The sequence below is a fragment of the Lissotriton helveticus genome, chromosome 2_1 (assembly GCF_964261635.1).
Source record: "Lissotriton helveticus chromosome 2_1, aLisHel1.1, whole genome shotgun sequence".
NCBI lineage: Eukaryota > Metazoa > Chordata > Amphibia > Caudata > Salamandridae > Lissotriton > Lissotriton helveticus.
Window position 1 is genome coordinate 522,242,631 of NC_136059.1, and position 12,765 is coordinate 522,255,395.

Genomic DNA, 12,765 nt, shown 5'->3' on the forward strand with positions numbered 1-12,765 from the left:
GCCATGACGTTGGCCTACCAGGCCCTTAACGGAAAATGCCCTGGTTATCTGAAGGAAAGACTGTGTCTCTACAAGCAAAATCGTGCGCTGCGCACTCCACGCTTTGCGAAAACACGCCTGGGCGGTAGAGCATTCACGGTCAGAACGGCTTCACTGTGGAAATCCCTACCAGGTCCCCTGCGGCAGGCTAATTCAGAAACCAGTTTTAGAAAGGCCTTGAAGACGTGGATCTTTAGGGCAGATTGATATGGGTTGTTAATAGTGCTACCCTCTTTGACACAATTTTTACCTGCTGTCTCAGTGCCGGGACACCCCTGTTTGGGGTAGCTGTTGCGCTTTATAAGCTCCAGTATTATTATTATTATTATTGCAGAGTTCTTATGCAAAATTCAGCAAGTGCCACCCAGGCCTACTCATAATTGGAGCCTAACTCTCTGACAAGTAGAACCTCTACCTGTAATTCTCAGCTTAACAACTGCAATCCCTGACTATAATTCCTTATTTAACACAGTGTGATTCTAAAATTGCTTGATACATCAGGGAATTTAAAAGACTGTTTTTTAACCAGATGCTCACTGTCATATTGCTCCCTTCAGATACGTATGGCTTTACTGTATACAGTGTTGAGATGCCTGTTTGCTCCTATCTGCAGTAGCAAATATCACGGTTATTAGTTACCTTTGCTCATTTCTCCTCTCCACCTCTGGTTCAAATGGCTACCAGCCTCTACAGCCTGCATGGGTATCATTGGGGAGTCGACAAAGGGTCGGGACCCCTGGTGTGCCCCGTGGTACTCCTGCCACTCCCCTTTCAACCTCTGACCTCAGATCACACAGGAGGTGACCGGAACCTGAGCAAAACAGGGTCTCATAAGTCCTGTTTACTTTCTGTTTCTTCACAAGAACTATGGAATTGTAATTCATCGGAGAAGCGTGCATTACACTCAAGAATGCAAAATAAATACATTCAGAAGGGCATGCATGAACTATCAAATACATTACAATGTGATTTTCTTGTAGGGGCATAAGAAACACCCCAGTTTATTTCCGGGGTCTAGAGCAGCTGCTCAATGTATTTAACTTTCTGCTGTAGGCCACACGTGCCCTTGCAAAGCAAGGCCCCCAGGAGAGGAGGAAAAAAACAAGCCCAGCAGACAACTGATCCCCAGATCTGTCACTTGCCTGGAAATAGGAGTGGGTCTAGCATGAAGTTATGGTGAATCTAGGTCCTGCTGCCGGTTGTACGGCGGAACAACGCATGCCTTTACCACGCATGCTGTTACTCCGCAGTCTTTACAACGAATGCATCTTTACCACGCATTCCTTTAACATGCATATCGTTACAACACCATGCCTTAGGGAAAGCACTGGACTTTGGGCCGTATAATTTACTATTCCAACTCCAGTCTGCACAGCAGTAGGAAAAGCGTTGGACTTTAAATAATGAAAATCGTGGTAAAGGAATGCGTAGTAAAAACGCATTTCTTGTAACCTCTGCGTTGTAACTTTAGCATGTTGTTCATGCTGCGTTGTAAATGCTGTTTCCCCCTGCTGTCTGGTGTTCTGTGTCTCTTCTACAGTGAGCATGTAGCACTGCTAAGGGCCGAAAGCAGCCTCTATGAGGTTTCACAATTCTTTCTTCAGATTCTCACATTGAAATAAAACAACCAATCTATCAATAGCATTCATAATTTCATTCATTTGAATAATCAAACACAAAATAATATAATTAACAATTGTCTCCTAACACAATTATCACAAGAGTGAAAATAAATTCATGCATATAACATGTTCTGAAGGTCTCACAAAATAAAAAATTAAAAATTCATATCATCACAGTATTTAGAATTCCCAATGCATTTCGGGTTCATCACGAACCCTTCTTCAGGGGATATACTTTATGAGAGATAACAAATAACTGTTGTTTCTCGAGAATACTCCGTCCAGAGCTACAACACAAAACATTAAAGAATACCAGTGAAAACACCAATATATGAATACATAAGTTACCAGACATAATGTATGATTAATCTCCTAGGATTTGCACTCAAGAAAAAAGGGGAGGTATAAATTAGGAACAGATATAATCAATTCACTTGGTGATTACGTGTGTATGTGACAAAAATAAAGAATTGTACTTTCAAAGAAGCATGCTTTAAAAGAAAACGTCTCAACGAAAACAAGGAGAACCCTACTCACATAGGAACCAGGGCATTAAGTTATATCATAGAACAACGGTTCCTGTGGTATAATACTATGTAATACATATTTAATATGTAGCTTAATAGCAATTTCCAATAACACAGAGGGTTGGCAGGGATGTCAAAAAGAAATGCACAAACAATTAGATAAATCTCAATAATGTTTTTTTACTTCAAAACATTGATTGCATAATTATTCAATCATATTCGATTTGTCACATAGTCATGTGAAGACAAAAACAAAGGGGTGCACAGTGTCCCAAGTGTACGTGCGAAACCAAAAAATAACAATACAAACAACAAGAAATAGGTACAAGCACAGTGGTTTCTCATGGGATGACTAAAAAAGAAGGAAAATGACCAAAAAGTTTATACATGAATAATTGTTTTAGTGTCTATACACGATCGTAGGCACTGATTTTATGGTTCAATTCCTTGTGGCGTCGATGTTTTCAGGCATCGTCCTGTATATAATATTGACAACGCTATCCTTGAGTCTCTGACCACTACAGTGTACCCGGCTGGGCTACTTGTAAGTCACTTTTAATTCTTCACCATGCATGGGTGAAAACAAGTCATCATTCAGATGTCCCTTATTGCCTTGTCCTGATGAGACCCGTATCCCTGAGGGTCGAAACGCCGTCGACGCCACAAGGAATTGAAAAAAAAGCACTGGTAATTACCAGATGTGTTAAATACCTCACCCTCTATGTTAAATTTCCACAAGCAAAACTATGCCAGAATTTAACAGGGAAACACAATAGAGTTTTTATCATGACATACGTATTTTGGTGTGCTAGGCAAAATCTGCATGTTATATCCACAAACTCAAAATAGATGCCATTTATTGTAGTTGGATATTATTCAGTGCAGTAAACAAAACCTACTCCTCTGACCAACTGAAATCTGGACCACAGACTTTATTCAAAAAGCACCTTTATTATTATTATTATTTTTTTTCACTAGGAATTTTTATTTATTTATTTATTTATTTATATTTAATTTTATAGAGCGCATAGCTACCCGGAGGATTCCCGGCGCTAAACCAGCAAGGAAGGTGTACAGTTGCATACATTATAGATCGAAAAGCCAAGTCTTTACATCTCTTCGGAACTTTAGGTAGTTGGGTTCAATTCGAATCGACAGAGGGAGAGAGTTCCACAGGGAGGGTGCCAAAAAAGCAAAGGATCGACCACCCATTCTGGCTCTCTTCGTCCTGGGGATCAGAAGTTTGTGTTGACTGGATGAACGAAGAGTGCGGGAAGGAAGGTACGGATGAATTAGGGATTTCAAATACTGAGGGGCCCTACCAGTGTTAATCTTATGTATAATACAAAGAGCCTTGAATTTACAGCGATTGTTAATGCAAGGCCAATGGAGGCTACGACGATGCAGAGATGTGGAGGATTTATAAGGTAATTTACACAAGAGACGGACTGCCATATTCTGGACCGTTTGTAATTTCCGGATTACCTCTTTGCCCGCTCCCAGAAAGAGAACGTTACCATAGTCCAGGCGAGATGTTATTAGCGCCTGGACTACGGTTTTCTGGGTTTCCAGGGGAAGCATCCAGGTGATTTTCCTCAACCATTTGAGGATGGTTATGCAAACGGAAGAGACTCTCACAGCATGTTGTCTCATGGACAGCTGGTCATCAAATATTATTCCCAGGTTGCGGGCTGTTTTCGAGGGGTTAGGAGGGGTGCCCATTTTAACAGGCCAGTGAGAGGGTCCCCATAAGGCAGGATTGTTGCCAAACAGGAGGAGTTCTGTTTTCCCTCCGTTCAGTTTTAACTTGTTGTTATGCATCCAGGAGGCAATATTGTTGAGGCCATGACAGAGGGATGATGTGGAGGAAAGATGACTGGTGGAGAGAGAGAAGATGATCTGTGTGTCATCTGCATATGAAAATATGGGATCACTGACATAATATACAATGACAAAATATAGACTTGCCAAAATATAGTCACCAAAATATAGAATGCCAAAATATCGAATTCCTATCTACAAACAGGTAAGTACAAAAATATCGAATCCAAAATATAGTCTGTAAAAAATATAGTCAGTCAAAATATCGAATTTTTTTAAATGTCTTAAAAGTAATTTAAAATTAATGAAATAATAAATATGATTAACTAAAACATACTTAAAAATAATCAAATAACCTTAAAATTAAGATATAATTAATTTAAGTTATTAATAAAAGTACAATATTTTACTGTAGGATAGCAGGAGGGTAACTTTTAACATTACCACTCCAGTGAGTGCAACAGTAGGGAAAGCGTTGGATAGCGTAGGGGTAAAAAATACTATTCCCACTCCAGTGAGTGCAACAGTAGGGAAAGCGTTGGATAGCGTAGGGGTAAAAAATACTATTCCCACTCCAGAGAGTGCAACAGTAGGGAAAGGTTTGGATAGCGTAGGGGTAAAAAATACTATTCCCACTCCAGAGAGTGCAACAGTAGGGAAAGCGTTGGATAGCGTAGGGGTAAAAATACTATTCCCACTCCAGTGAGTGCAACAGTAGGGAAAGCGTTGGATAGCGTAAGGGTAAACACTACTATTCCCACTCCAGAGAGTGCAACAGTAGGGAAAGCGTTGGATAGCGGGAGGGTAAAAAATACTATTCCCACTCCAGTGAGTGCAACAGTAGGGAAAGCGTTGGATAGCGTAGGGGTAAAAAATACTATTCCAACTCCAGAGCGTGCAACAGTAGGGAAAGCGTTGGATAGCGTAGGGGTAAAAATTACTATTCCCACTCCAGAGAGTGCAACAGTAGGGAAAGCGTTGGATATTGGAAGGGTAAAAATTGCTATTTCCACTCCAGAGAGTACAACAGTAGGGAAAGCATTGGATAGCGTAGGGGTAAAAATTACTATTTCCACTCCAGAGAGTGCAACAGTAGGGAAAGCGTTGGATAGCGTAGGGGTAAAAAATACTATTCCCACTCCAGAGAGTGCAACAGTAGGGAAAGCGTTGGATAGCGGGAGTGTGAGAATTACTATTCCCACTCCAGATATGCAACAGTAGGGAAAGCTTTGGATAGTGTAGGGGTCAAAATTACTATTCCCACTCCAGAGAGTGCAACAGTAGGGAAAGCGTTGGATAGCGTAGGGGTAAAAAATACTATTCCCACTCCAGAGAGTGCAACAGTAGGAAAAGCGTTGGATAGCAGGAGGGTGAAAATTACTATTCCCACTCCAGTGAGTTTAACAGTAGGGAAAGTAATGATTTAATATATTATTAAAAATAAATTAAATATCAATACCAATAAAACATTAATTGAAATTGATAACCAATTTAATATTATGTAATAATTAATTAGAAATACAACTACATATTAGTTATTAAAAAATAATAACCTATTCTATTTAACAACTAATTAATTTTCAATAACAAAAACTAATTATTAATAAAAATTAATACCAATTAAAAATTAACAGTAAATTAATTATCAATACACAAAAAGTATTTTTAATATGTAATTAATTAAAATTACTTCCCACCCTATTCCCCTATAAACCCACATCCCACTACAGAAAATACATTAATACAATTATCATAATTATCAAATATTTAATTAATACAAAATAATTACCAATTAATAAAAATTAATTGCCAATTAATAGAAATTAATTACCAATTAAAAATTAATTAACAATAAATTTAAAATCAATACCAATAAATGAAAAAAATTATTTACTTAATTACAATTAAATTACTTCCCACCCTATTCCCCTATAAACCCACAACCCGCTACAGAAAATAAATTTAGAAAATTAACATAATTAACAATTAATCAATTAATACAAATTAATTGGCAATTAATAAAAATTAATTACCAATTAAAAATAACAATAAATTCAAAATCAATACCAATAAATACAAATATTAAATTAATTACAAATAAATTACTTCCCACCCTATTCTCCTATAAACCCAGAACCCGCTACAGAACTAGAAAGCAAAATTTAATTAAAAATTATTAATAATTGCTAAAAATTAATATTTAATTTAATATAATTAAATTACTTCCCACCCTATTCCCCTATAATCCCACAACCCGCTACAGAAATAAATTACGCAAAAATTAAATAACATAAAATTCATTACTTACAATACATTAAACATACATTACAAGAATTAATATACACTTTTCACACATATACTAACATACAAAACACTTTAAAAAAATTGATATTATTAAAAAATCGATATATTTAATGCCTATATTGTATACTTCGATATTTTGACTTCTATATTTTGAAAATCGATATTACTTACCTTAAATTCGATATTTTTAACCACTATATTGTGTCCATTCGATATTTTGTCCATTCTATATTTTTACTTTGATATTATGTTCATTCTATATTTTGGAATCGATATTATGACTGTTTACCGAAAATATGGAGAGCCCTGCCTGCTCCACAATAGTAGCCAGGGTTCTAACGTATAAATTAAAAAGGAGGGGGCTCAGGATGGAACCTTGTGGGACACCATATGCAGATGTATGAATTTTGGACGTCGAGGAAGCCGAAAAGACTTGAAAAGTCCGATCGGACAGGAAACTGACAAGCCATTCAAGGGCAGAATGTAAAAAAATGTAAAAAGCAGAGTGTATTTGTTTTTTGATTACTGATAATACATTGGGTGATTCAAATTCAGACAGCATAACCGGCATGAGAACTAAAAGAGCGGGGTCAGAGGAGGATGTGTGAAATATTACAGAAGAAATTGAGAAAAGCTATGAAACAAAAATATATAATTTAAGTATTGGAAAAAAACAAATCTTGGAGAATCAAATACGAAAATACAGAACTGTAATGGTCAAGATAGTAGTCACTAGTAGGATATGTATCAATAGGACAGAAAAAGTGACGTGAAAAAAACATCACTTCAGACAAAATAATGTATCATTACTTCCTATTGTATAATAAATGGTCACTCCAACCCCCCTCCCCTCAAATAGGCAACGGATGTCAAAGTTGAACCCATCATCATATACTCTTTAGAATGTGCACTGGGAGGAGTCTCTGCATTTAGGATGCTACCTATATGGCTGGTGCAGTCGAATTAAAGTTTATTTGGGAATGGAGGGACATAGGTCCTTTTCCAAAGCCTGAACAAACTGATGGTTGAGGAAAAGCAGCTGTCAATGTGGTAAGAAAGTATTCAGCAGGATCTCGGCCTTGTCTGACTTCAGAACAACGTCGCTGCTCTGGTTCAAGAACTTCAGGGCGTCCACCAGGAAGCGGACCAGCATGCGGAGGGTGTTCTCCGCCAACACAAGGTTCTCATCCGCATCGCATATGAGTGCAAAGCCAATGGACAGGACCCCCATCCACAGCACGCTCTTCTGGGCGTTGAAGGGGTCTCCAGGGGACAGTCCAAACCCCCCAAAGTCAGCATCCTGCAGAGAAAAGGGCTCATCCAGGGGCGGCTGTAGTGCACTTTCCACTACTGGTTTCCCAGAGGTCTGGCGCAGCAGACCACATGACATCTGAACCTGCCTTGCCACAGTCAACATTTGTTCTTTCCTTCGCAATCTCTCTCTCTCTGGATCTTGTTTTCTCTGTTCTTCTGCTTGATTTTCAAAGGTTTCGAAACTGAAGGTCCTAGAGTACAGTACTCGGCACATACTTTGGCTTCCATCTAGACCAGAGCCCAGGGTGTGGATGAGGAAGCCATGGACCATAGTGATATCAAACACGGACTCTTTCACATAGGAAGACGCATCCCAGCTTCATTTCGTGTGACCATTTTCACTCCTGTATCTGCACCACTCGCAATTTCACACAGAGAGACAGTGCCACTATAATATTGAAGCTGAAATGTATCTCACGGAGGTGAACAGATTGAGAAAGTGAATTCCAGAGTCGGGCAGCCACATATGAGAACGTACAGCTACTGCTTCTGGATGAAGTAATTTAGAAAAAGTCATGAGTCCCATAAGGAGCCAACATAAAGTGCATCAAGGATTTTATGTCGTAAATATCCTTCCTGTTAATGAACTGGGTGCTTTTTTAGCTCGAGCCTGGGCAGCGCGTGCGCTGCTCTGCGAGGCATACTGTAATAAGGTAGGGGCTTGAAGCTCCACCCGTACTTTTCATTGGCTTGTGTCATTGTCCACTGTAAACTGTGGCTGTTCATTGGTCGACAGGCTTAGTAGTCCCTCCTTAGTACTCGTAGGCTTTAATTACAGCCTCAGAGCACTATTTTCTCAAATAGCTTTGTCCTGCCCAGGACACGCTCTCCCACACGCTTTTTAAAGAATTTTATAGCCCCAACACATTTGGAATGCAATAGGTCTGGAATTGGCGAGAGTATAAGCTATTGACATTGTAAATGGCAATGCCTTTTATTTACCTGCTTTAAAAACAACACATAAAAAAGGCATTGTCATTTACAATGCCAATAGCCCAAACTCTCCTAAATGCAAGACCTATTACATTGCAAATGTGTGTCCATATATAGCCTTGTGACAAATGCAGAGACATTTAAATTTGACTCTTTCCTCAATAGGCAGTCAGTGTAGGGTTCTCACATTGTCAGATAACGTTGTTCAGCTTGAAAGTGCTAAGAGATTTCTAACAGCTAAGGTTTGTATTATCTGCAGTTTCTGTAGTCTGGACCTTGTGGAGCTAAATACAGAGCATTGCAAACCGAGCCAACTATACCACGTATAATCTTAAAGCAGAATTCTAGAGGCGCCAAGGGAGGGGCACCACAGACCCCTCAATAATCAAGACCCCTGTTGTCTCCGAGTTAAGTATTAAATATTGATCCTGCACCACATGCATCAGCAGTCATGCATGCTTTAATGTTGGCTTTTTTTAGATCACATGTTCCATCCAACAGGAGTATGATTTGGATGCAATCAGCATCCGACATGAGTTCCATACTATAAGAATGTATTAGCTTCATAAGTGGAGCCAGGTAGATACTAAATAAGGTAGCGCTAAGTGATGAACCCTGAGGAGCTCCATGAGGCAACACCTCAAAATGAGATGTGGATGGCAGAGTGATAGCATCTACAATCTTGTATATGAGATAAACCTATGATGTGATGTTCTCTTGATATCTACCTCGGTTACACTACACAGGTAAAAATCACGGTGTGCGACACTGTGTCAAATGCAGCTGAGAGATCAGAAGCTCTAAATTCGCTCATTTTCCAAGATGTTATTAGCTTTAATAGATATTGCTAGCTGCACATTCACAATTTTTTCTGCAACCTTTGCCTTAAATGGATGTATTGACATAGATATACAGTTCTTAAGTATGGTCAAATCCAGAGATGCTTTTTTAAATAAAGGAATGATTGGAGTTTTGTCAAGCTGGAGAGAGCAACTGATGATGTAAGGAAGCACTTATAAGTGATGCCAGTATAGGAGCAATGATATTCATAGGATATTTTGATGGGGCAGGGATCAAATGGGGTAACCAGATTTTACAGTTTTACTCAGGGAGAAAATGCAACTCTCAGACATGCCAGAAAGCACAGAGAGGACCCGTAGAAAATTGGGTTACTGGTGGAGGGGTGAAACCTGACTCAAGTAGCAACCAAAATTCCTGACAGGGTGAAACACAAGCAAATCTCAAATCAACCTGTAACCTGTGTTTAACAAGCTGGCAGCTTTGCACAAAAGCAGTTAGGCATAACTTACAGGCATTGTGTAAAGTATTTACTCAGACACAACATAAGAAAAATCCCACATCGATTTATAAAACTGTAAAATGTAATAAAATATTTGAAACCAAATGACAAAAATCCAATTAGTAAAACCGGAGATATGCAATTTTAAATATTACGTAAAAATAGTACTTAAAAGTACAAAGAGCCACCTGTGGTCATCTGGTCGCACTGTACTGAGATGAAATAACATGTTCAGGTTGACTGCGATGGAGCATGCGCTGGATACAGAGACCAAGTTAGGCCAGCTGGTCAAAGTGCCTTAAATCCTGCTTGAGAAGTGTTGTGAGATTCCTCGGTTCTGATGAGCTGCATGCTATGATGCGAAGCAATGTGTCAAGGATGCGTTGTGCAGTGGTGATTTCTGGGAGCTGCAGGACTGCGATGTCAGATCCTGCTTTGAGGATGCGTTGTACTGTGGCGGTTCCGTAAAGATTGTGCCTGCGATACCTGGTCCCGCATCAAGGATGCGTAGTGCAACGGTGAGTCTGGGGAGTTGCGGGGCAGTGAAGCGTGGCCCTGCGTCGAGGATGTATCATGCAGCAGCAGTTCCGGGGAGCTGCAGACCTGTGAAGTGAGGTCCTGTGTCAAGAAGGGGTCACGCAGTGGTGATTCTGAAGAACTGCGTGGTCCTGAATCGGGGATGCATTGCAGTTCTGATGCAGAGCTGCGAGGAAATGCGCCGCGCTGCATCAATTCTGCCCAAAAGACCACAACTGGGTTGGCAGAGCACCTTTAGGCCTACTGCCAAGGGTCCAGGACTGGGGTGGCACCACTCCAGGCACAAAACTCACAGAAGACTGAGTCCAGGTGCAGGGTTCAAGTTGGATGAAGCCTTTTCTGTTCTGAGGCTCGGATCAGGAGGCCAGCCAACAAGCCCTTGGAGTCATTCTGGTGTTCCTGGATTCAAGATGCAGGTCCAGTCTTTCTCGCTCAGGCAGCACGGCAGCAGAATAGCAGTCCTTTTTGAAGCACTGTAGTCCTTCTGAGCATTCTACAGGTACAGATGTGAAATGAAGAGTTGGGTCTGAGGGTCCACTATTTATCCTTGGTGCCAGCTTTGAAGTAGTTGCAATTTCAAGAGAGTTCCACCACCAAAGGTGTTTGAAATTTCCTTCCTCCCTGCCCTGGCCACAGCTTGTCTGGGGGCACAAAACACTAGTGTGAAACCATTTGTGAGTGTGGTCAGGCGGTGATTTTGTACAAGCGTGCTAGGTGACAGCTCCACCCCCATCAAGTCAGAGGTGGCCCGTCATGACAATTCCTATTCCCCCTTTTTCTCACTGTCTGGGAGCAATACACAAAGCCCAACTGCCAGCTACACCTAGGCATGTGACCAAGGATATAGGCGGAAGGCACCAAATGGTTAGGACAAGAAAATACCAATGTTCTAAAGGTAGCATTTTCAGAATCGTGACTTAAAATCCAATTTTCGATTAAAGAGGATTTTAAATTAGAATTCTTTAGACACCAAATTCGACATACCTACCTGCTCCCATTTGAAAGTTAACACTTATTAAATGTAATAAGGTAACACAATATTATCTAAGGGAGAGGTAGGGCTTGCAGTAGTGAAAACAAATGTAAACATTTTTCACTACCAAGACATGTAAAAGTTAAAAATAAATGTCCAACTTTTTAAATACACTACACCCTGCTCTATGGGCTGTTTAGGGCCTACCCTATGGGCAACTTAAATGTATTAAAAAGGAAGATTCAGACCTGGCAAAGGTTAATTCGTCCAGGTAGAAATGGTAGTTGAATTATTCCGCCAGGTCAAAATGGCAGTTGAAAGTGCACATACAGGCTGTAATTGCAGGCTTGAGACATGTTTAAATGGCTAACTAAGTGGGAGGCAGAATAAGCATTGCTGGCCCATCAGTAGCATTTAATTTAAATATGGTCCTGGGTACATGTAATACCACTTTACTGGGGACTCAAAGTAAATTAAATGTGCCAATTGGATGGAGAGCACAAGCACTTAAAAGTGGTTAGCAGTGGCAAAGTGTGCAGAGTCCTAAGGCAAGCAAAAACAAAGTCAGCAAAAGCAGGAGGACTGAAAGCAAAAGGTTGGGGAAAACCATGCCAAGGATGTCCAGTTCAACAGTACCAGTTTCATATGTACCGCAAATCTGGGAAGATATAACCCCACCTAGATAAAGAACTAGGGTGAGAGGTTGAGTTAAACTCAGCATGTATTGTGTCAAAATGTCTGTCAGTTAGAGGAACTGCCTAAATCATAACTGATAGCTTCCAAAATCATGCAATTTTCCTGGAAGATAACAACTATTTGTCATATATGTGTTTGATTCAGCCGGAGGAGTTGATAAAATGTGAGAGCTACGTGAGCTGCGGTAATGTCATAGCGCTTTAAAAGAAGTGTCATACACCAGAGAAGAGATGAGCGGCTTTCCATCATTTAATTGTGATAGTTTGTCAAGTACACACTACAAAATGTAATTGTTGTTATTTTATAATATTAATAACCTACTCATTGATATTAAGCTTATCAATGGTTATGATATTTAATTAAGTCAATAAAGATTCAAACCTAAGCCAAGCTGGTCACATGCAGATGTTTGCAGCTTGTGCATAATATACTGAACTGTTTCCCAAGACTGAAACTTGGGAACAGTTGTCACACAAGGATCTCTGAAACAACTGCATGAATGCACTGAGCCACCTCACTGGTGTTAGAATCTGTATGAGGGACTCATGGCCCCCACTTGTATCGTAAAGGAGAGCGATAATAAGAGGAAGTGGGCCCCAGGGCCATTACACCTGCTGCACTAATAGTTTAGATAATGCGTATGTGTACGTATATGTGTGAGGGAAGCTTGCTGTATATACCGTTGGACACATTTTACAT

The 12,765-nt window shown here is 40.0% G+C and overlaps 1 protein-coding gene and 1 pseudogene across 3 annotated transcripts in view; both read right to left on the reverse strand.

Annotated features, from left to right (window-relative positions):
• LOC144819406 (interleukin-31 receptor subunit alpha-like) overlaps positions 1 to 12,765 on the reverse strand; it is a 720,774-nt gene that overhangs the window by 580,780 nt on the left and 127,229 nt on the right. The gene's annotated exons all lie outside the window — the stretch shown is intronic.
• LOC144819405 (AP-5 complex subunit sigma-1 pseudogene) lies at positions 6,817 to 7,899 on the reverse strand (annotated as a pseudogene).